Consider the following 21,048-nt stretch of genomic DNA (forward strand, 5'->3'; position numbering starts at 1 on the left):
TCACATAAGCCTGGCTGAATTCACTATATTATCATGGGGAAGTCACTTCTCTCTAGACTTACCTTCTATTTTATGAGATGAAGATAAACTGACAAGTTGGCAGACTAACACCAGCCAGCTCCAGAGAGTGAGGGTACCAGAGAGTGAAAGGGAAGTTAGTAGAAACTGAGAAACTGCCCTGTGGCGACCGCAAGAGGACTAGACCTGGGTTTGGGGATGGCAGTCCACACAGATAGGATAGAGTTCTGATATCGGCAACAGGGGGGCACTAAAACTGGCCAAGGACACTGCCCAAATAGTTTACCGGTCACTGTCTGAGTTCTTCACCCACACGCACAATTGCAAAACTACTTAGGCTCAGGGAACAGCAACAATGGGATTTATTGAACAAACCAGGCAAAAACAAATAATTAGTGAGGCCAAAAATGGCCATTTACCTCACCCGAAGCAGCATCCAATTTTTCAGTCCTAGACAAAAGCAGCTAAAGTGACGTCTTCCCACCCCTGAGGATGCAACACCAGACAAGTGACACTCAAGACAACAGCTGCAGCAGCCCAACAACCCACCAAATGGCCATACTCACAGCAAACATTTGTTAAGCCTGGACTCTGGGCCCTCAGTCTTATATACTTATATACCTATCTTATATACTTATATACTTGTCAAATGACAAGATGAAAAAGTAGGGAGCACTTTTCTCTCTCTCTGGTCATCTTGGTGGCTGCTCTTGGTTGGGGGCCATCCCACACCTCAGGCAGGAAGATGGTGGTCAAAAAGAAGACGAAAAAGTTGTGGGAGTCAATCAACTCTAGTCTCCAACTTGTTATAAAAAGTGGAGAGTACATGTGCTGGGGTACAAGCAGATTCTGAAAATGATCAGACAAGGCAAAGCAAAATTGGTCATCCTTGCTAACAATGGCCCAGCGTTGAGGAAATCTGAAGAGGAATACTACACCATGCTGGCCAAAACTAACATCCATCTCTCCAGTGGCAACAACAGAGTGTACGCAGGTCATCGTTGACAGGGGTAAAGTTGACAGCATTACAAGCAGTCCAGAACAGATGGGCAAAAGCAAACATGCAAAATTTTTCTTTAATAAAACTGGGCAGAGCTTGTTTTGAAAATAAACAAAAAAAAAAAAAAAAGCGGGGGAAGCACAGTCAACACATAAGAGTGACTGGACTCCTGCTGAGACATAAGAGGATGATCACCTGCTCAGGAGGCAAGAAATGTAAGGCGAGGACAAATTAGACCTTGATAAACCTTCACCTTTCAAGGGATTAAGGTGTTTTCTTTTAAAATGACTTAAAATATGAATATCAGGATTAAATCCTTCAAAGAATTTTTTTTCTTACTGCAAAGTGCTGGATAAACTCACTGGTGCTAACTATTCTCTTTGTGAGAATATGCTCCTGTCTTGCTGGTGAAGAGATCCAAGGAATGAGCTGGTCCCCTGGTCAAGTTTTAAAAGTATGTAGGAGCTCTTACACCAGTGAGAATGGCACATATTAAAAAAAAAACAACAACAACAACAAATGTTGGCGAGGTTGTGGAGAAAAAGGAACTCTCCTGCATTGCTGGTGGGAGTGCAGACTGGTCCAAGCACTATGGAGAGCTGTGTGGAGATTTCTTGACCTGCTAAACATAGAGCTTCCATATGATCCAGCAATTCCACTCCTAGGTATTTACCCAAATGACACAGAAAACATTTATTCCAAAGGGCACCTGCATTCCTATGTTTATAGCAGCACTATTTACAATAGCTAAGCTTTGGAAACAGCCCAAATGCCCAAAAATAGATGACTGGATCAAGAAGATGTGGTACATATACACAATGGAATATTACTCAGCAATCAAAAAAGATAAACTCATGCAGTTTGCAGCAACATGGATGGAGCTAGAAGGGATCATGCTCAGCAAAATAAGTCAGAAAGATAAAGAAAAATACCGGATGGTCTCATTCATAGCAAGAATTTATAAAACCTTAAATAAGGGACCAGGAAAAAGACTACTTAATACAAGGTAAAAATCAAAATCAACAAGCCACTATAAACCAGAAACACACTAGGGTTGGGGGGTGAGGGAGAGGAAGGACTAGGGTCAAAATAAGGCGGGGGGGGTGGTGCAATTGTATGGGGAATATAACCAAAATGAAAATGCATACATTGTGCAAAAATGAAAAATGAAAATATTTTTTAAAAATAAAAAAACAAAAAACAAAAAAAAGCATCTAGGAGCTTCCCAGGTCAGCGTCCATACTGCTTTCCATAGGAGCAGGACCAGTCTGCATTAACACCAACAGTATAAGAGGGTTCCTTTTTCTCTGCATACTCACCAGCATTTTTTAAAAAAATATTTATTTTCTTTATTTATGCATACAAGAACTAGGGTGCAGGCCAGAGGTGGTGTAGGGTAAATGGTTTTTCAGGCTTTTCTACCCTCCGACCATTAGGATTGCCCTGCCTTAATGGGGGGGGTACCTGCAGTTGTTGTTACATTGTTGCAAACTATCTTATTTACTTCTGTGGGCCATGGGAAGAGTATTGAGATAGTCACTAAGAGAAGCAGAAGCAGGAGAGAGAAGGGGAGAAGAGAAAGCCAGAGAAACCCAGAGTGAAGACTTGCCATGAGGCCTCCTGGGCCCCAGGCACCCCTGCATGCTGCTCTATATGTAACAGCTCAATAAAAGCCTGAGAAAGCCACCGAGGGCTCCAAGACTTTCCTTTACCCATCTGCCGGATCATAGATAACCTGCTCAGTGCCCATCCTGCCACTACAGGTGGTGGTGAGAGGATTCACCACAGACAGAGTGGGGAACAGAACAGGCCTACTGACTGAAACACACTGCTGAGGGGAGCAGCAGGTGAGGTTCCATTCAGGTCTGCACTATGTAGGTAGCTCCCAGGGCCGGCATTGAACTCATGCTGCAGAGGCTGTGGATTGAAAGGCCAATGCAGGAGGCCCGAATGCAAAAAACCCACCAGGAAGCCCACCTGGGGACAGGAATGCGGAAGCCTGCCTAGAGGATTCAGACAATGAGCCTCCCCCACCCCCAAATCTCTTCTCAGGCAAAGAACCTCCACCTGCCCCACGAATCTTTTCCCGCCCTACAAACCTTTTCCCGCCGTAGGAACCCAGTTTCCCACCTGACCTCTCCCCACCCTATAAAAGCCTGCATCCCCCTGAAAAACGTGCGCGACTCTACTGACCACCGCCTTGGGTCCATGAGGTCCACCCGGGAGCAATATACTTTCCCTTCCCCTAAGGAAGCTTGGCTTGGCTGCTCTTTACCGCGTTGTGCTTTTCATCTTGGTGCCGCAAACGCGGGAAGGCTGTGTCCCCTGGCGCTGGGGCCGCCTTTTCGTCCCTGGGACCTCTCCTCTCCATTGCAGACACCTCACATCCACCACCGGCCTTAATCCTTGGGGTAAGTCACCTGCCTGACTGTAGGGTAAAGAAAACGTCAGGCTTTCTGCCCTCCCGCCATCAGGATAGATGATGGATCCTTGTCCTGAATGCATGCCTGATGGCGGGCACCTGGAATAGGGTGTGGGCATAGGTAGATGGGATTCAGCTGAGCTAAGACTGTGCTTTTAAGGGCGGCGTCACGGGGACGCCAGTAGCAGCAGTAGAAGCCGAAGCCGAAGCCGAGAGAGAAGCCGAGAAGCAGCAGAACGAACTCCAGAGAGCCCAGATAAAGTGAAGACTTGCTGGGGGCTGGGAGGCCAGCCTGCCAGCCTCCAAGCCCCCCAGCCAGCACCCCTGCCTGCCATATGCCTGGTGAACCCCAATAAAAATCCTGCAAAACCACTGAGGACTCTGACTCCTCCTTTACCCAGTCTGCATGGGATCAGAAAACCTGCACTGTGCTCCAGTTCTGCCCTTTACAATTGGCTTAAGTCGGCAAGATCCATGCAGACGGGTATTGGAGCCCTCCGAAGACCTGGAGGGACTAAGGAGAACAGACTGTTTGCCTGTGATGACGCTGGAGGCGCCATGGCGGCACAGAAGGTGGACACCGTCCACGAGCTACAGGACGAGACCTGGCGTGAAGGAGACGCCCGAGAGAACCAGCCAATGACACCCAAAAGGACCAGCCAATGACCCCTGAGGCAGCAGAATCGTCGGGGAGAGGACCACGATTCAGCGCTTGCCGGTGCTGATGCAGGGAGAGGCCAATGGACTTCAACTGATGGACATGGACTGATAAACTTGGACTGACAATCCTGCCAGAAGGTGGAGGACCTTGGCAGGTTATGTTTTTTTTTTTTTTTTGAGAATCTGGGGGTGGCCAGTGGGCCTTGATGGCCAAAAGCAGCCTGTGCATGCCCAGCAGCCAGGTGGAGGAGAAAAGCCAACTGAGAAGGCAAAAGCTGGTGCTGATGCTAAGTTGAGAAGCCCTGAGTGGCTGTTAAGCAGCCTGAGTATGCTGAAGCCCTGTGAGTCTTGTAAAATCACCTGTGGGTGATGCCCTGCTCGTTCTTGAGTGAGGGTGAGGAGCTGAGGAACCTGTCCTTGGGGGATGGGTGGGGAACGTGGCTTGGGGTGGAGCCCAAGCCGCATGTAGAGTTTGGATCTCTGACCCATGTGCTTGTGCAGTGGGTTGGCCTGAGTGCAGGGGTCTGCAAGTCGCATTGGTGGCTATGAAGGCCGAGTGTTGGAGCGACTGCAGACAGAAACCCTGAGGGTTGGCGATTACCCCCAACAGAATAGAATCGCCAGTCCCAGAGCTAGTGCATCCTGGGGGTGGATGTGGTGTGTGGCTTGTAGCCGAGACGACAGCCAGAGAAGGCCAGGAAGTCTGACGGCTCCTGGTGTGATACAGTAGATGCCGTGAGTGATTCCCTTCCCTCGTATGAGCAGTGCCTTCGGCAGCAGATTTGGTGGCTCATCTTCTGGTACCAATAATTGTCTTTTGCACTAGGTTGGTGCCCTGCCTGGACATATTTGTGTTCTGTTGTATTTTGTTATATTGTATTATGTTATATTTGATGTATTTGCTTTTGTGGGCCATGGCTGCATTGTTTGTTTGCTTAGAAAATTGTATATATATGTATAGACTGTATGGCAGAAAACCCTGAGGGGGTGGACTGTAGGGTAAAGAAAATGTCAGGCTTTTCTGCCCTCCCGCCATCAGGATAGATGATGGATCCTTGTCCTGAATGCATGCCTGATGGCGGGCACCTGGAGTAGGGTGTGGGCATAGGTAGATGGGATTCAGCTGAGCTAAGACTGTGCTTTAAGGGCGGCGTCACGGGGACGCCAGTAGCAGCAGTAGAAGCCGAAGCCGAAAGAGAAGCCGAGAAGCAGCAGAACGAACTCCAGAGAGCTCAGATAAAGTGAAGACTTGCTGGGGGCTGGGAGGCCTGCCAGCCTCCAGCACCCCTGCCTGCCATATGCCTGGTGAACCCCAATAAAAATCCTGCAAAACCACTGAGGACTCTGACTCCTCCTTTACCCGGTCTGCATGGGATCAGAAAACCTGCACTGTGTCCAGTCCTGCCCCTACACTGACCCTCCTTCCTAGGAGGCCCTCGCCTCTGGCTAACCGGCTCCTCTCCTAACTCCCTGTTTTGGTCAGCTGTCCTGTAAACCGTGGGCCCATGTCAGCCAACTCTGTTACACTTAGACCTGGATTTGGGGACGCCCATCCAGACTAGGTGCCCTGTTTAGGCAACAACAGAGCAGTGGAGATGACCCCCCTCGCTTGTTTGCTCCCTGCCTATTGGCCAGAACCGGACCGTGGGAGGCCGCGACCAGGGTCTGTGCCCCCTGTAGGCCAGGTCAGGCTCGTGGGACGCTGCGTTCCTGACACTGTGCCCCCTGTCGGTTGGGAAAAGGAGCCAGGTTAGCCATGGGATCTGCCAATTCTAAGCCAAGCCCGGCCACTCCACTGGGATGCCTTCTATCAAATCTCCATCCGTTGGGACGTAGGCCAGATATAAGCCCTAAGCGTCTCGTCTTGTACTGCAACACTGCTTGGCCTCAATATCAATTGGACAATGGCTCCCACTGGCCCGAGCATGGCACTTTTGACTTCTCGGTCCTTACAGACAATTTCTGTCACTGCAATGGAAAATGGTCAGAGATCCCTTATGTCCAGGCCTTCTTTCTCTTGTGCTCTCGTCCCTCCCTTCTTAAAACCTGTCACACTTTCCAGGTCCTTCTTGCCCGCGACACCCCAACCCAGTCTGATAAAGTCTCCTCCACGGGTTCTCTTAGCACCTCATCCTCCGACTCTCCATCTGCCTTCACTGATCCTCCTGAAACTCTCACTTCACCTCCTACTGCTCCCCACCCTCCCCCTTATCCTGGTCAATAGGAACAACCTGATCAAACTAATAAACCCTCAAATCCCACCTCTTTAACTTCCCTCTCGCCCCCAAGCCACCACACTCGGTCTAGGGATCGGCCTCTTCTGTGTCCTTTGAGAGAGGTTGCAGGGGCAGAGGGCGTAGTCCGTGTCCATGTTCCTTTTTCTCTCTCTGACCTCTCTCAAATTGAAAAACACCTTGGATCTTTCACAAATGACCCCACAACCTTTACCAAAGAATTCCGATACCTAACTCAGGCTTATGACCTTACTTGGCATGATATCCACGTTATCCTCTCCTCCACCCTAACCTCAGATGAGAGGGAACGTGTTTACCGGTCTGCCCAAGACCACGCAGATCAGGTCCATTTGACTGACACAACCATGCCCCCAGGCTCTGAAGCAGTTCCCCGCCAAGAGCCAGGGTGGAATTACCAGACTGACTCTGACATGGGGCACCAGGGTAGGGCTCAGCGAGATCGTTTTATTACCTGTTTCCTAGCTGGTCTCCAAGCAGCTGCACATAAAAGTGTAAACTTTGAAAAGCTCAGGGAGATTACCCAGTCTGCCTCAGAAAACCCTGCTGCCTTCCTCAGCCGCCTGACGGAGGCGCTCCAGCGCTATACCAGGCTTGACCCTGACTCGCCTGGAGGAGCCACAGTTCTGGCTACCCATTTTATATCTCAGTCAGCCCCTGACATTAGAAAAAAGCTTAAAAAGGCTGAGGATGGTCCTCAAATCCCTATCCGGGATCTGCTGAACATGGCCTTTACAGTATTTAACAACCGGGAGGAACGGGACAGGGCAGAGAGGGAACTCCGTAGTCGCCAAAAGGCTGAGCTTCAAGCTCAGGCCCTAGTAGCTGCCCTGAGGCCGTCATGCCCTGCTCCTCCAATGACCGCAGCAGCAGCACCTGCCACCCGACAGAGGATGACAGTGGGCCCCATGGGCCCCAACCGAACACTGCCAGGAACTTGCTTCAAGTGTGGCCTGGAGGGCCACTGGTCCAAACATTGCCCCAACCCCCACCCTCCGCCAGGACCATGCCCCATCTGCAGCATCCAGGGTCACTGGAAAAGTGACTGTCCCGCTGCGCCTAGTCGTGGTGGGCCAGTCCTTCCAGCCCCTGCTACACTTCCACCGGTGGTCTTGGGTTTGGCGGCTGAGGTCTGAAGAGGCCGGACTCATCGACTCCGATAACCTTCGAGGAGCCCAGGGTGACGCTCAAGGTAGCAGGTAAATCGACCTCCTTCCTGGTTGACACGAGGGCTGCCTTCTCTGTCCTCCCCACCTACTCCGGTCAAACTTACCCTTCTCAGGTCTCGGTTACGGGTGTTGACGGCCTTCCTTCTCAGCCCAGGACCACTGGACCTCTTCAATGTCAGTTTAATAACAAACCACTGGTCCACTCTTTCCTAGTCATGCCCATGTGCCCCACCCCCTTATTAGGACGGGATCTGCTGGCCTAATTGGGAGCTGCGATCTCATGGTCTCCTGACCCGGCAGAAGCTTTCATCCTCCCTCTGCTACCTGATTGCAATCCCCAAACCCAGGGCACCCCTCTACCGCCAGACCTAGTTAACCCGCAAGTATGGGATATCTCTACCCCAATTGTTGCCACCCATCATACCCCAGTCCTCATTCGCCATAAGGATCCCTCTTCCTTTCCCTCTCGCCCCCAGTTTCCAATTTCCCTCACTCACCGTCAGGGTCTCAAACCCATCATCCAACGACTCCTGGGAAAGGGACTCCTTACTCCTATCAACCCGCCCTGTAATACTCCCATTCTCCCCGTTAAAAAGCCTGACGGTTCTTATCGCCTAGTTCAAGACCTTCGCCTCATCAACGAGGCGGTGATGCCTATCCATCCTGTAGTGCCAAACCCCTACACCCTTCTATCTCATATACCATCTTCTACCACACACTTCTCTGTGCTTGACCTTAAAGATGCCTTTTTTTACCGTCCCTCTGGATCCTCAATGTTATTTTCTATTTGGGAAGATGCGGACACACACACTTCCCAGCAACTGGCCTGGACAGTCCTGCCTCAGGGTTTCCGGGACAGCCCTCATCTGTTTGGCCAGGCATTAGCTAATGATCTCTCGTCATGTAATGTTCAACCCAGCACTCTCCTCCAGTACGTTGATAGCCTCCTCCTCTTCAGTCCTTCCCTACTACAATCTCAGCAACACACTGCACAACTCCTCAACTTCCTATGCTCAAAAGGATACCATGTCTCCCTATCCAAAGCGCAACTCTCAGTTCCCAGTCGTCTATCTGGGTCTTCGACTAACTCCTTCCTCCAAACAGCTGACGGCAGACCGCAGGCAGGCTATCCGGGACCTTCCCTCCTCTGAATCGGCAGAACAAATCCTTTCCTTCCTAGGTTTGGTTGGATTCTTCCGACACTGGATCCCTAATTTTGCTTTCCTAGCCATGGCACTATATGACGCAGCAAAAGCCGGGAAGGCCCTCTCCAATGCCCCGGGGAGGTCCGCAGGGCCTTCCATTTACTCAGGAATACCCTTCTTAAGGCACCTGCCCTTGCCCTTCCTGATCCAGAAAAGCCTTTCCTCCTGTTCACAGACGAACGTCGGGGTATTGCAGCAGGCGTCCTTTCCCAGCCTCTCAGGCCAGCCCTGCATCCTATTGCTTATCTCTCCAAACAGATGGATCCCACCGTCAGGGGCTGGCAACCTTGCCTTAGAGCCCTGGCTAATAAATGCCAATTCCTGAGTCCACTCTTCTTCCACCCCTCCTTGAGTGCAAAAGTCTGACAAATATTTTCCCGTCGTCAAACCTGTGCTCACATGTCACCCCAAGGGGGAGTTCGCCCACCTTCTTCTTTTGCAGCTCACCAACTGCGTGGACACTTACCAGGACAGGATTGACTTCTCCCTACTCAGACAACCACTCCGGGAACACGCAGACCGGTACTTACCCAGTCCTGCTTTGGATCTCGACCTCCAATCGACCTTCCCCACCACTGCACCCAGGAGACCAAATCCTGCTCAAATCACTTCAGCCAAAACCACTACAGCCTCCATGGACCGGTCCACACATGGTCATTCTCACCACGCCTACAGCAGTAAAACTTCTGGGACACCCTTCCTGGCACCATCTATCACGGGTCAAACTGTTATAGAGCAGCCCCGATAAAGACGTGAAACAAAGAGTTTCACTGCGAGTCCTGCAGACCTAATGCGCTTTTATGGTGACCAACACAAGAAAAATTACTTTGGGCTGGTCAACCACGGGTGAAACTTGCAAATCACGTTGGGCGCCAAGCTGTTATAGAGCAGCCCCGGTATTAAACGGGTTCCTGGCTGTGGGTCCTCACCCGCGCGCTTTAAAGGGACTTATGAACACTCTACTACAGACACACACAAAAGGTTAATAAAAGGTTCATTTACAAGAGAAAAGGAAATAAGGAAAATGTACAACTCAGGGAGAAAATAGGGAAATAAAGTCTTTAATGCGTCCTACCCGATCCGCCACCCTGGAGACCCAAAGTCACTCTCAGAGCTGGCCGGACGCTGCGAGCTGGCGGAGAGCCAAAAATGGGGGACCCTCCAAAGCCCACGTGTCTGCCTTTTCTATCCACCTGGCTGCTTAACCCCACCCTCAGGTCCCAGCCACCTTCCCTTTGGTGGTGATGGGATTTGGAGTTCCCAGTGTCTTTGCCTTTGACCTAGGGTGGGGGGTGGAGTCCACAAAGCCTATATGGAATTAGCTTTGGGACATCCTTTTCCCCCTAACAAAACGTGCCCCCGAAGACAAACAGTATGTGTGTCATAATCTTGGGTCCTACTAGGATGCGCATTTCTTGTCAAAATCTCCCCTAGCTCAGTGTCCTGTGTATGGAAATTCAAAGATAGGGGAACCTTTGTCTCAGGATCCACTGAGACTACCCACTAGGTGGGTGCTGTGGAGTGCCCACAGGCCAGATGCACAGCACCTATCACTCCCACCCTAACTCTTTCGTCGATTAATAACCCCATGAACACTTTGTTTTGTTTCTTTTACCATCAAAATTTAGATCACTGCAAAAAATACCTACAAAGAATATGGGGGGGGGGGTACCTGCCTGTTCCTCAGGGAAGAATGTTATTACTAGTAAGAGCAGGGGCTCCAACTCTCCGCTGACATGGTTTCAAAATCGTATAGTGCCATGGCTCCTCCCACTCTTAGGGCCAATATTAATGATAACCTTATTTTTTCTTTTTCCTCCTTGCCTCCTAAAATTCATACAGGCTCACATTCGGGAAATGTCTCCTACCACCTTTAACCAACTCCTTCTCCACCCACATTCTTGCATTCCTGCAGAAGACCCTCATAACCAGGCCTGAGCCACCCCCTTGATCTTCGCCCCCTTTCAGCAGGAAGTAGCCAAAGAAAGAACCATCGCCCCTTTTCCTATCAACAAAAGGCAGGTATGAAAGGTCCATGCAGGAGGCCGGAATGCAAAACACCCACCAGGAAGCCCACCTGGGGACAGGAATGCGGAAGCCTGCCTAGAGGATTCAGACAATGAGCCTCCCCTCTCTCCCTACAAATCTCTTCTCAGACAAAGAACCTCCACCTGCCCCACGAATCTTTTCCCACCCTACAAACCTTTTCCCGCCATACGAACCCAGTTTCCCACCTGACCTCCCCCCACCCTATAAAAGCCTGCATCCCCCTGACAACGTGCGCGACTCCACTGACCCCCGCCTTGGGTCCGTGAGGTCCACCCGGGAGCAATAAACTTTCCCTTCCCTTGAGGAGCCTGGCCTGGCTGTTCTTTACAGCATCGTACTTTTCACAGACAGCTTCATAGGTTGTGCCTTAACTCCTGGTACCACCAGAGAGGCCCTGATGATGAATATTTTTTCACGTGCCTTCTGGCCATTTGCATGTCCTCTTTTGAGAACTGCTTATGCAGCTCTTATATTTGTTTTTTTCTATTTAGCTCTTATGCCGATTTTTTGATTGGGTTGTTTTCTTTTTGTTGAGTTGTGTGGGCTCTTTGCAGCTGTCAGCCTCTTGTCAAATTATGGTGCACAAATATTTTCTCCCATTCAGTTAGGTGTCTTTTTCTCTTACAGTTTCTCTCACTGTCAAACTACATTTTATTACTGTATGCCACAGTAAGAAGTATTTTTTTTACCTGGTGCCCCAGCATATACAGTGTATACACACACACACACAAACACACAAACACGTATAAAACAAGTTTCATGACTGTTGAGAAAGACCCTGCGCAGTGAGCAGATGGGCCTTGACCTGAGTCTCTAAGGCATGTGAAAACACATGCGTCTCGGAGGAAAACTTCTGAGTGACCAGACCTGGTGTTGAGTGCCAAAGATCAATAAATTAAGTGGCAAATCAGGCTGATATCGACAAACTGTTTTTTAATTTGTTGCTCCACAAAAGAAAGTTGTGCTTGGGCCTCAGGAGTTAAATGCCTAGGGCTTTGTAAGTCAGAATCGCCCTCTAGTGTTTGAAAAAGATGGGCTAAAGCATACTTAGAAATGCCCAAAGTAGGGCGAAGTTAAACACATGCAATTTGCAGCAACATGGATGGAGCTGGAAGGGATCATGCTCAGCGAAATAAGCCAGAAAGAAAAAGAAAAATACCGGATGGGCTCACTCACAGCAGGAATCTAGAAAACTTAAATAAGGGATCAGGAAAAGAATAACTATAAGAAAGAAAATATCAAAATCAACAAACAACTATGAACCAGAGACACTCTATGGGGAGTGGGGGCGGGGAAAGGAGGGATTGGGGTCAAAATAAGGGGGTTGTAATTGTATGGGGAATATAAAAATAAAATTTAAATATATAAAAAAAGAAAAAAGAAAAAAAAAAGTGATAGGGTCTGTATTTTCTCGGGAGCTATTAAAAGACCAAACTTTGGAAGTTCTGCCAATAAAAACTGCACATCTTGAGAGAGGACAGAGTTACCGTCAGCAGCTATTAAAATATTATCCATATAATGTAAAATGTGAGCATCTGGAAATCGTTGCCATGAACTAACCAGACCTATGTCAACATAATACTGACACAAGGTAGGAGAATTTGCCAGGCCCTGAGGCAGCACTTTCCATTGATATAGTTGGGCAGGCTGTTCATTATTTAGAGAGGGCCCCGTAAAGGTGAATCGAGCAGCATCCTCAGGAAGGACAGGAATTGTAAAGAAACAATCTTGGAGATCTATAATAGTTATAGGCCAGTTTTGAGGAATTGCTGCAATGTCAGGAATGCCAGACTGAAGTGCCCCCATAGGCTGCATAGCAGCGCTTATTTGTCTTAAGTTTGTTAAAAGACGCCATTTGCCTTTCTTTTTAATTACAAATACAGGCAAATTCCAAGGGGAGAAAGAAGGTTCTATATGGCCCTTTTGAAGCTGCTCAGCAATTAAAGTATGGAGAGCCTGGGTCTTTTCCTGAGACAGGGGCCATTGGTAGACCCAAATAGGTGCTTGTGTTATCCATACTATTTTAGGAACATATTGTAATTGAGAAACAATTACAATATTGTAATTGAAAAGACAATTGCATGTCCTGTGCAATGGGCTGAGCACTGCCTTGTAAACTGCTTGCCTAAACATTTGTCAGGTATATATCCCATTTTAAACAAGTTTTGAACCACAGGATTGTTTGCAGGAATCTGTAACTGAGCACCCCATTGCTGCAGCAAATCCCTCCCCCATAAATTTACAGGAACTGAAAGAATGTAAGGCTGAAGAGCAGCTAGCTGACCCTCAGGCCCCTGACATTGTAACACCCTAGCACTTTGATGAATTGCATGAGCTGACACAGAACCAATTCCAGTCATATCAGTAGTAGTAGTCTTTACCAGCCACTTGTTAGGCCATTCACCATTGCTAATTACTGAGACATCAGCATCTGAATCAACTAATCCTGTAAAAGTTTGTCCCTCTATCATTAAAGGCATCATAGTGTAACAGGGTGGTCCCCAGGAAAGGGGGAGGTTCCAGGTTCCCTGCCCCACCCAAGGGAGGGTGGAGCTGAGCAGGAAGAGAAGAGGATGCAGAGGAGACTGAGGAAGGAAGGAAGCAGGATGGAGCCAGAAGGAGACCTGGAGGAGGCGCATGGAGCCTAGAGACACGTGAAGAAACTGCGCTTGTCTTTTGGTTGTGGACTGGGTGACACACATGTGGGTGAGACCCGTGGGGAGGTGACAATGACAGCTTTTATCTTGATGTTGATTTTGCTCTTTTCCTTCCGGGCTTGTCTGGTTGTTTCTGACCCTTTTTTGTGGGTCCCCACTGGAAGGTGCTTTAGATTTGTGGCAGGCTTTGGGGCCTTGCTCTGGGCCAATCCTGCTTGGGTGGAATTTTACCCACGAGGGGACGGGTGACTTTGGGTGCTTGATTTAGAAACTATATTCTTTGCCTTTCCTGTATTGTTTCCTAATTGTATTAAAGTTCCTTCTCATTCAAGTCTCATATGTTTTGTGTTGATGCGGCGGATGGCAAAACCCATTTAGTATAGGCAGGTTTGCGGGGTTTGGGCTGCTCCTCTTCCTGCCCTATAGCAATAGGACTTTCAGCCTTTTGTAATAGTTCTGACCAGTAAATTCCAGCAGTCTCCGTGCTGCTAAAACTGCCTTTTCTTTTAACTGGAGAATGACCAATAGGCACATGAGGAAGCACGAGAAATTGTGCAATTAAATCTCCTTTTTTAATTTCCCATGGAATTTTGGTGTCAGCCACCACTTGCAACTCTCCCTAGCAGTCAGAATCTATAATGCCAGGCAGTACATTTAAACCTTTCATATTTAAACTAGATTTACCTACAATAAGCCCCACATTCTTTGGTGGTAAAGGACCATAACACCCAGTGGGAATTTGTAAGGTCCATAGTTAGGGAGTAAAGTATGTCAACAGTGGAAATTAAATCTATTGCCGCACTGCCGGCGGTGGCGGGACTGAGTGATAAGACAGATGATTGGTGTGGAACCAAGCTTAGCCAAGGTTTCTCCATTTTGTATATCCTCCACCTTGATATGTTAGTCCTTGTACAGCCGCATTCCGGAGATAGTTTCAATAGTCACAACCCTCACTCCACTTGGTGACGAAAAAACAGACCACCCCAGCCGCCAATGAGGGCAGTCCTATCCATAAATGGGACAGCATCTCTAACCGTCCAATCAGTTTGAAACTATAACCGTGCGTGCCAAAATGCCTTTGTAGTAGCCAATGAGTAATTGCCAGCTTCTTTCAAAATTCGCGCTGCTCGGGACCCTATAATAGACCCCTGCTTCCTCCGTTCAGGGCTCTCGACCTCTGCCGTTGCATCGGTGCGTGTCGTGAGCCTGGATTCGAGCCCGTAATAAACTCCTTTATGTTCTTGCATCGGCTGTCTGTGTCCTTGGGGGCTGCATTGGTCGACGTTGGGCACAACAATTGGCTGTTTGCTGCATTATTGGGTATTGGTGCCTGTACTGCTGGTGGAGCTGTTGTTGGACCGGCTGTAAGAATTGCTGTCCCACATTTTCCAGACCTGAGACCGGCCCCTCAACCCGTTTCCCAATAGCATGCCATCTTTGTGATATTTAGATTTACAGTCTTTTAAATAATGAAATCCTTTTTGGCATCGGGGACAAATAGAATGCGGATGGGCAGAAGAGCCCTTTTAAAATGACCAGCCTGAGTGTAAAAGGGTGGTCCCCAGGAAAGCGGGAGGTTCCAGGTTCCCTGCCCCACCCAAATGGAGGGTGGAGCTGAGCAGGGAGAGAAGAAGCTGCAGAGGAGACTGAGAAGGAGGGAAGCAGGATGGAGCCAGAAGGAGACCTAGAGGAGGCACAGGATGCCTAGAGACACGTGAAGAAACCGCGCTTGTCTTTTGGTTGTGGACTGGGTGACACACATGTGGGTGAGACCCGTGGGGAGGAGACAATGGCAGCTTTTATCTTGATTTTGATTTTGCTCTTTTCCTTTCTGACCTGTCTGGTTGTTTCTGACCCTTTTCTGTGGGTCCCCACTGGAAGATGCTTTAGATTTGTGGCAGGCTTTGGGGCCTTGCTCTGGGCCAATCCCATTTGGATGGAGTTTTACCCACAAGGGGACAGATGACTTTGGGTGCTTCATTTAGAAACTAGACTCTTTGCCTTTCCTGTATTGTTTCCTAGTTTTATTAAAGTTCCTTCCCATTAAAGTCTCAGATGTTTTGTGTTGATGCGGCGGATGGCAGAACCCATTTAGAATAGGCAGGTTTGTGGGGTTTGGGCTGCCCCTCTCCCTGTCCTATAACAGGATGAGGGTGAAGGAGAAAATCGTGCGGCGGACCAAGAACATGCCTGAATTTTAAGAAATGGCTTTCCACATCCCTCCCCTCCCCTCTCCTGATCCCTGTCTCCCCACCCTCTTCTCAACTCCACTCTGAAGTTTCCCTTCCTGTCCTGCTCACGTCTGTGAGTCTGTCCCCTCCCACCCGCTAGCCCTCTTTCTCTCTGTGTGACAAACATTTAAAATATATATATATATGCAGGAAAGATCCCATGTCAAACAGTATGGCTTAAACATTTTTGTTTCTTGGTGTTGTTATGGCGAGTTTTTGGTAATGATGATCCAATCATTTTTGGAAATTCTTGCACTATATCCAAGTTTTTTGATCTGGTGCATGTGGCCCTGTGGAGTCCACTTTCCTCTCTATCTCTCTCTGTTCCAAGTGTGTGTGCAATGTTCTGTTCATCTGAGGAGCCCAAAATATCAAGTGAATTCAAAACCATTTTTCTTTTCCTCCTTTTCCATATGATGGAATGAACAAAAAGGAAAAAAATTCAAAAAATCCAGTTTGTTTTAAAAATAAATAAATACATAAATAAATAAAGCAAATGTGCCAATTAGCGTAACTTGGGGCTCTGAGCCTCCTTTTTCAATCTGAATATTAATAAATCATGAGAGTAATCAAAAAAAATTAAAAAAATAAAATGACCAGCCTTACCACAATTAAAACATTTTTTTATAGTTGTCTGTTGAATAGACGCTGCAGCCATCGAGGCCACAACTGCCTGATATTTTACACTGCCCACATCTCGGCACACACACAAGCATTCCAAGGTGTTAGTGGTGTCCCAAATGGGACGTATGGCATCCTGGCAATCTTTGTTAGCATTATCATATGCTAACTGTATTAAAAGTCTGTTTTGTATATCAGGATCACCAACTTGCTTTTGAAGGGCGTCTTCTAGACGTGAGAGAAAATCAGCAGATGACTCATCTTTTTTTTGTAATATTTTAGTATAACTAGGTGCAGCCGGGCCAGAGTTAATTCGAGTCCAGGCTGCAAGAGCAGCATCCTGAGTTTGTTTGAGAAACAATTGTGAAGCAGCATTAATTTGATAATCAATGAACAAAGCGGGCCCAGTTCCAGCTATAATATCAATGTTAATATGAGCCGTTTGCGGATCTCTAGCATTTTCTCAGGCAGTGGCATGAGCCTCCTCAGCAAACCACATTTTCCAATGCATATATTGGGCCAGGGAAAGAGTAGTTTTACAAACCAAATGCCAATCATGGGCAATCCATTATTCTTAGTCAGACCAGCTAGAAAGCATTTCCACACAGTACGGAGATGTCGGCCCATACAAGTGAACACTCTTTTTAAAGTCTCTCATAATTGATATTGGTAATCCTTCATATACAGATGCATTATTGTCACCCATCATTACAACTGGAAAAGACACGTAATATTCATGACTGGCCTTTATGGCCTTTTCCATGGGAGAGCGATTTTGTTTCCACGGGTCAACTCTTTTATATACAATTTGGGTGTATATACAATTTGGGTGTCGGTCGGGTCAGATTGCTATCTGTAACAGGACTGACCACTTTCTTTGTAATTGTTATTGTTGCTTCATTTTCCTTTTGTTCCTTTTTTGAACCCCATCCTTCACCCTTAAGATCTAATGCAATATTATCTTCCATGAGGACAACAGAACTTTCTGATAATTCAGATTCCTCCTGCTCAGTGTCAGGTAAAGGCACATCCTCAGGGCGTATTTTATGGGACCCTGCTGTTTTCATTTCCTCCTCCTCCTGAAGAGGGGCGGAGGGCCTGATTTGAAGCCCACAGGAATCTGAAGCCCCTAAAGTAAACTCTCTTAAATTCTCTACAGCTGGTTTTAAGTCCTGAGTGCTGTTTATGACCCTGCTTAAAGGGAGACTGTAACATTGAATATCGCTTCTCTGGTGACATGTTTGAGAAAGGTTTGGCAGGATTATTAATGGGAGCCATAGCAAAAGGCTGAACCCCTTGTTCACTCTTATTAGATTTTTGCAAAGGAACATCATCATCACCATCTTTTAAAGATTGCTGAACAGCTTGAGCTGCATCACAATCTTTCAAAGATTGCTGGACAGCTTGAGCTGCCTTAGCCAGAGTGTCATCATCAAGTTCATACTCATGCAAAGATTCCTGTGATGTTTGAACCAAAGTAACCATGTCTGGACAGAGTTTTCCATCAACAGCCAACATAGCTACTCTAAGCATAGCTCACATAGACCAAAACTTTATCCGCTCTCCCTGCTTATGTTTCCGAACCATCGTCTCTCGGACCCGGTCCCATGTTTCTATATCAAAAGCACCAGTATCAGGAAACCAAGGATTATATTCAGTAACAACATACAAACAGTCAAGAATTTGAGTGAGTGAGACTTTTGCCCCGTTTTCAGCTAATAAATGTTTCAACATATAAGCAAAAGTAGAAAGACGAGAAGAATGCCCCATGCTGTGATTTTCCCCTTGTTTACTCACCACCTTTTGTAAACTTCCACCCTCCGCCATTGTCATCTTGTCACTTTTAGTGGGAGGTCCCCTTCAGGTCCCTGTTTGGGCGCCACTTGTGGACTTCTAGTGAGTCCTGGACCTGGGACACGACTGTGAGGGAAATCAGACACAGGTGATTGTCATGTCCAGCATGCAGTGAATCTTTACTGTCTTAGTGCTCATTATATACTTTCTCAGAGTGCATTAGGCATAACACCAAAGCGTACCATATAGTGACAACTTAAAAGATTAACTATTTTACTTTGCTACTGATATCTGCCTACTGCCAACTTTTAAGTGTCAGGTGGTCAGCTCCTATATGTAATCTGATGGCTCATTAGCTAGAACAGAGGAGTTTTGCTCCTAATTGGTTTTTGGCTGTGGAGATACTGAGGCATGACTCTACGCAGGTCACTTTCTGGGCACTCAACACCAGGTCTGCTCACTCAGAGGTTTTCCTCCAAAAATGCATATGTTTTCACATGCCTTAGAGACTCAGGTCAAGGCCCTTCTGCTCACTGCGCAGGGTCTCTCCCAACACATGAAGTGCTTTTTTCACTTAATTTTATTTTATAATAAAATAATAGTTGTTACCCATTAAATTGATCACTAATATCCTTGAAACATGAGGCTAGAGACATACTGTTAGGCTCTATCCCCAAGCATTTCTCACTTGTTCCCAGAGGAGTAATTTCTCTGAATGTGGAGTTTGGGGGAAGGCAGTACACAGCTCAACCCAGGTGCTTCTGGACACTTTCCCAGCCCTAGCCACCTGTAGAAAGGATGGGTCGGGATGCTCCCTGTCTACCAGGAAGGGGCTGGCCCTGTAAGGTTAAGGTTAGCAGGTTCCCACTGGGCAGTTTCTGTTCTGGTTTCAGTACCTATCCCCTCTGATTGGTGGCAGTGGCATACTCAGCATTAATATTCTTAATACCACTCTTGCCTTTGCTTGATTTGTTGTGTCACAGACCTGGTGGGTAGTCTTATGTTTGAGGGGAAAATATATTTGGAGGTTAGGGGCGCCAACCCCCTGCTCAGTCTTTTGGTTCCCCAGAACTTGATTACTAATTAATAGTCTGCTGTAGATTGAAAGACAACATTAACATAAACAATCAACTAACATAGCTTGTATGTTGTATGTATTACACACAATAGTCTTAAAAAAGAATATATAAGAGATATAGAGAAAATACATTTATAGCACTGTACTCAGCAATACTATAAATTTCTATTTGTTTACAAGCAAATCTATCAGTGGACCCACACAGTTGAATGGTCAACTATAACAGCAAGTCTATTTTGGCTGACATCTAAGCCACTTTCTTCAATTCAGCATTTACTGACAACAAAGGTGATATTTTTCTTTCTTTTTTTTTTTAAGATTATTTATGCATACAAGAGCTGGAGTACAGGCCAGAGATGTCAGGGGTGAGAGGATTCACCAGAGACAGAGTGGGGAGCAGAACAGGCAGACTGACCAAAATACACTGCTGTGGGGAGCAGTGGGTAAGACATGTTTCGCCATGTGGTTTCTCCCTGGCCAGCCCGGGATGGAATAGCAGAGGCTATGGATCGCTTCATAGTGCGGTGCATAACCCTTTGCGCCACCAGGGAGGCCCAAAAGTGATATTTTTCTCTTCATTTAGCAGTCTCCTTAGTCTTCTCAATTTCAAACTTTGGAAGGGAAAGTGTTACTCTTTAACCTGCTGTTATGGACTACAAGCATGGGCACCAACAGTCATATATTGAAGCCCTACCCCCTGATGTGATGGCATTTGGAAACAGGGTTCTTTGAGGAGGTTATTAGATTTAGACAAGGGAATGAGGGTGGGACCCCATCATTGGATTAGTGTCCTTATGGAAGTAAAAGAAACCAGAGGTCTCTCACTGTCTGCCAAGTGAGGCCACAAGGTGGCTGTCTGCAAGGAAGAAGGCACTTATGGGGACACTGAATCAGCTAGCACCTCAATCTTGGATTTCTTAGCCTTCAGAGTTGTGTGAAATAAGTTTCTCTTGTTTTTCACCCAGTCTACAGTACTTTGTTAAGGCAGTATACCAAGTGTGACACCTGCTACACCCCAGCATTTAACAATGTTAGAAGATGCCAGAAAGTGAAGTATATCAAATGTTACCATCTGATATACCAACAAGAGGGTTGTTAGAGATGCAGGGGGAACAGATTCTCCAGGTGGGCACAGAGAAATGGGAATTGTACATTTTCCAGAAATGGGGCTGAAGTAAAAAGGAGAGGGGGGAGACCTGTATTCCAAGCGATGTGAGCATGTGTGGGTTGCCAGTAAATAGCCCGCTAAGAATGGGTTAGGAAGTGCAATTTTCTCTCTCTCTGTTAGCCTACAAGATGGCCTGGGTTGCTTACAATGAAAACACCCAACAGCCCCTCATGGAGTCCCCCTCTTAAGTACCTCAGGTTGTTGGGCCTGCTCCTCCTGGTGCTACTACACTTGGTGTCACTAAGGGTGACACCATACAAGATGGTCAGTTCTAAACACTCTGACCTCTGCTTCATCAGCGTGTGCAAGACGCCAGAAGAGCAGAATCAGGGAAGTTGCCAAGGGAGGGCAGAGGGTTCTATCAGGGAATCGAGTTCCAGTCGGGCCGCTGCATTCCAAAATTTGCTACCCCAAGGCCGTGCGATCTGGTCTCAATTTTTCCCCCAAGATTTTGAGGGAGGCCCAGAAGACAGATGGCTTGGGTTTGAAGGCAGACTGCACCAGTGCATTACGGTGCGACCTTGGGCAGGTTACTTAATCCCTGGGCCTTTGTCTTCCTCTCTATGCGGTACTGTTTTGAGGGGTAAAGTGCAGGCTCAGTCTTTCGCTCCGCGCCGTAACTCGCAAAGGGAGCGGGCGATCCCCAAGCTCCGGCCGACGCCCCCACTCCCGCCGCAGGGGAGCAGACGGCCCGTCGCGACAGCGGCGGTGCATTGTGGGGCTT

At 47.6% G+C, this 21,048-nt stretch overlaps 1 long non-coding RNA gene across 3 annotated transcripts in view; it reads right to left on the reverse strand.

The window, feature by feature from the left end:
• The window catches only part of LOC129145147 (uncharacterized), a 32,791-nt gene extending 11,787 nt beyond the window's left edge, over positions 1–21,004 (reverse strand). For all 3 annotated transcript variants that reach the window (XR_008550272.1, XR_008550270.1, XR_008550271.1), the window contains exons 1-2: positions 20,517–21,004; positions 18,082–18,204 (exon numbers count right to left, since the gene is read on the reverse strand). This is a non-coding gene — a long non-coding RNA (uncharacterized LOC129145147). The remainder of the gene's footprint in view (positions 1–18,081; positions 18,205–20,516) is intronic.
• Between the last annotated feature and the right edge of the window lie 44 nt (positions 21,005–21,048).

This window comes from Talpa occidentalis, unplaced genomic scaffold (assembly GCF_014898055.3).
Source record: "Talpa occidentalis isolate TD23 unplaced genomic scaffold, MPIMG_talOcc4v2.1 talOcc4.9, whole genome shotgun sequence".
NCBI classification, from domain to species: domain Eukaryota; kingdom Metazoa; phylum Chordata; class Mammalia; order Eulipotyphla; family Talpidae; genus Talpa; species Talpa occidentalis.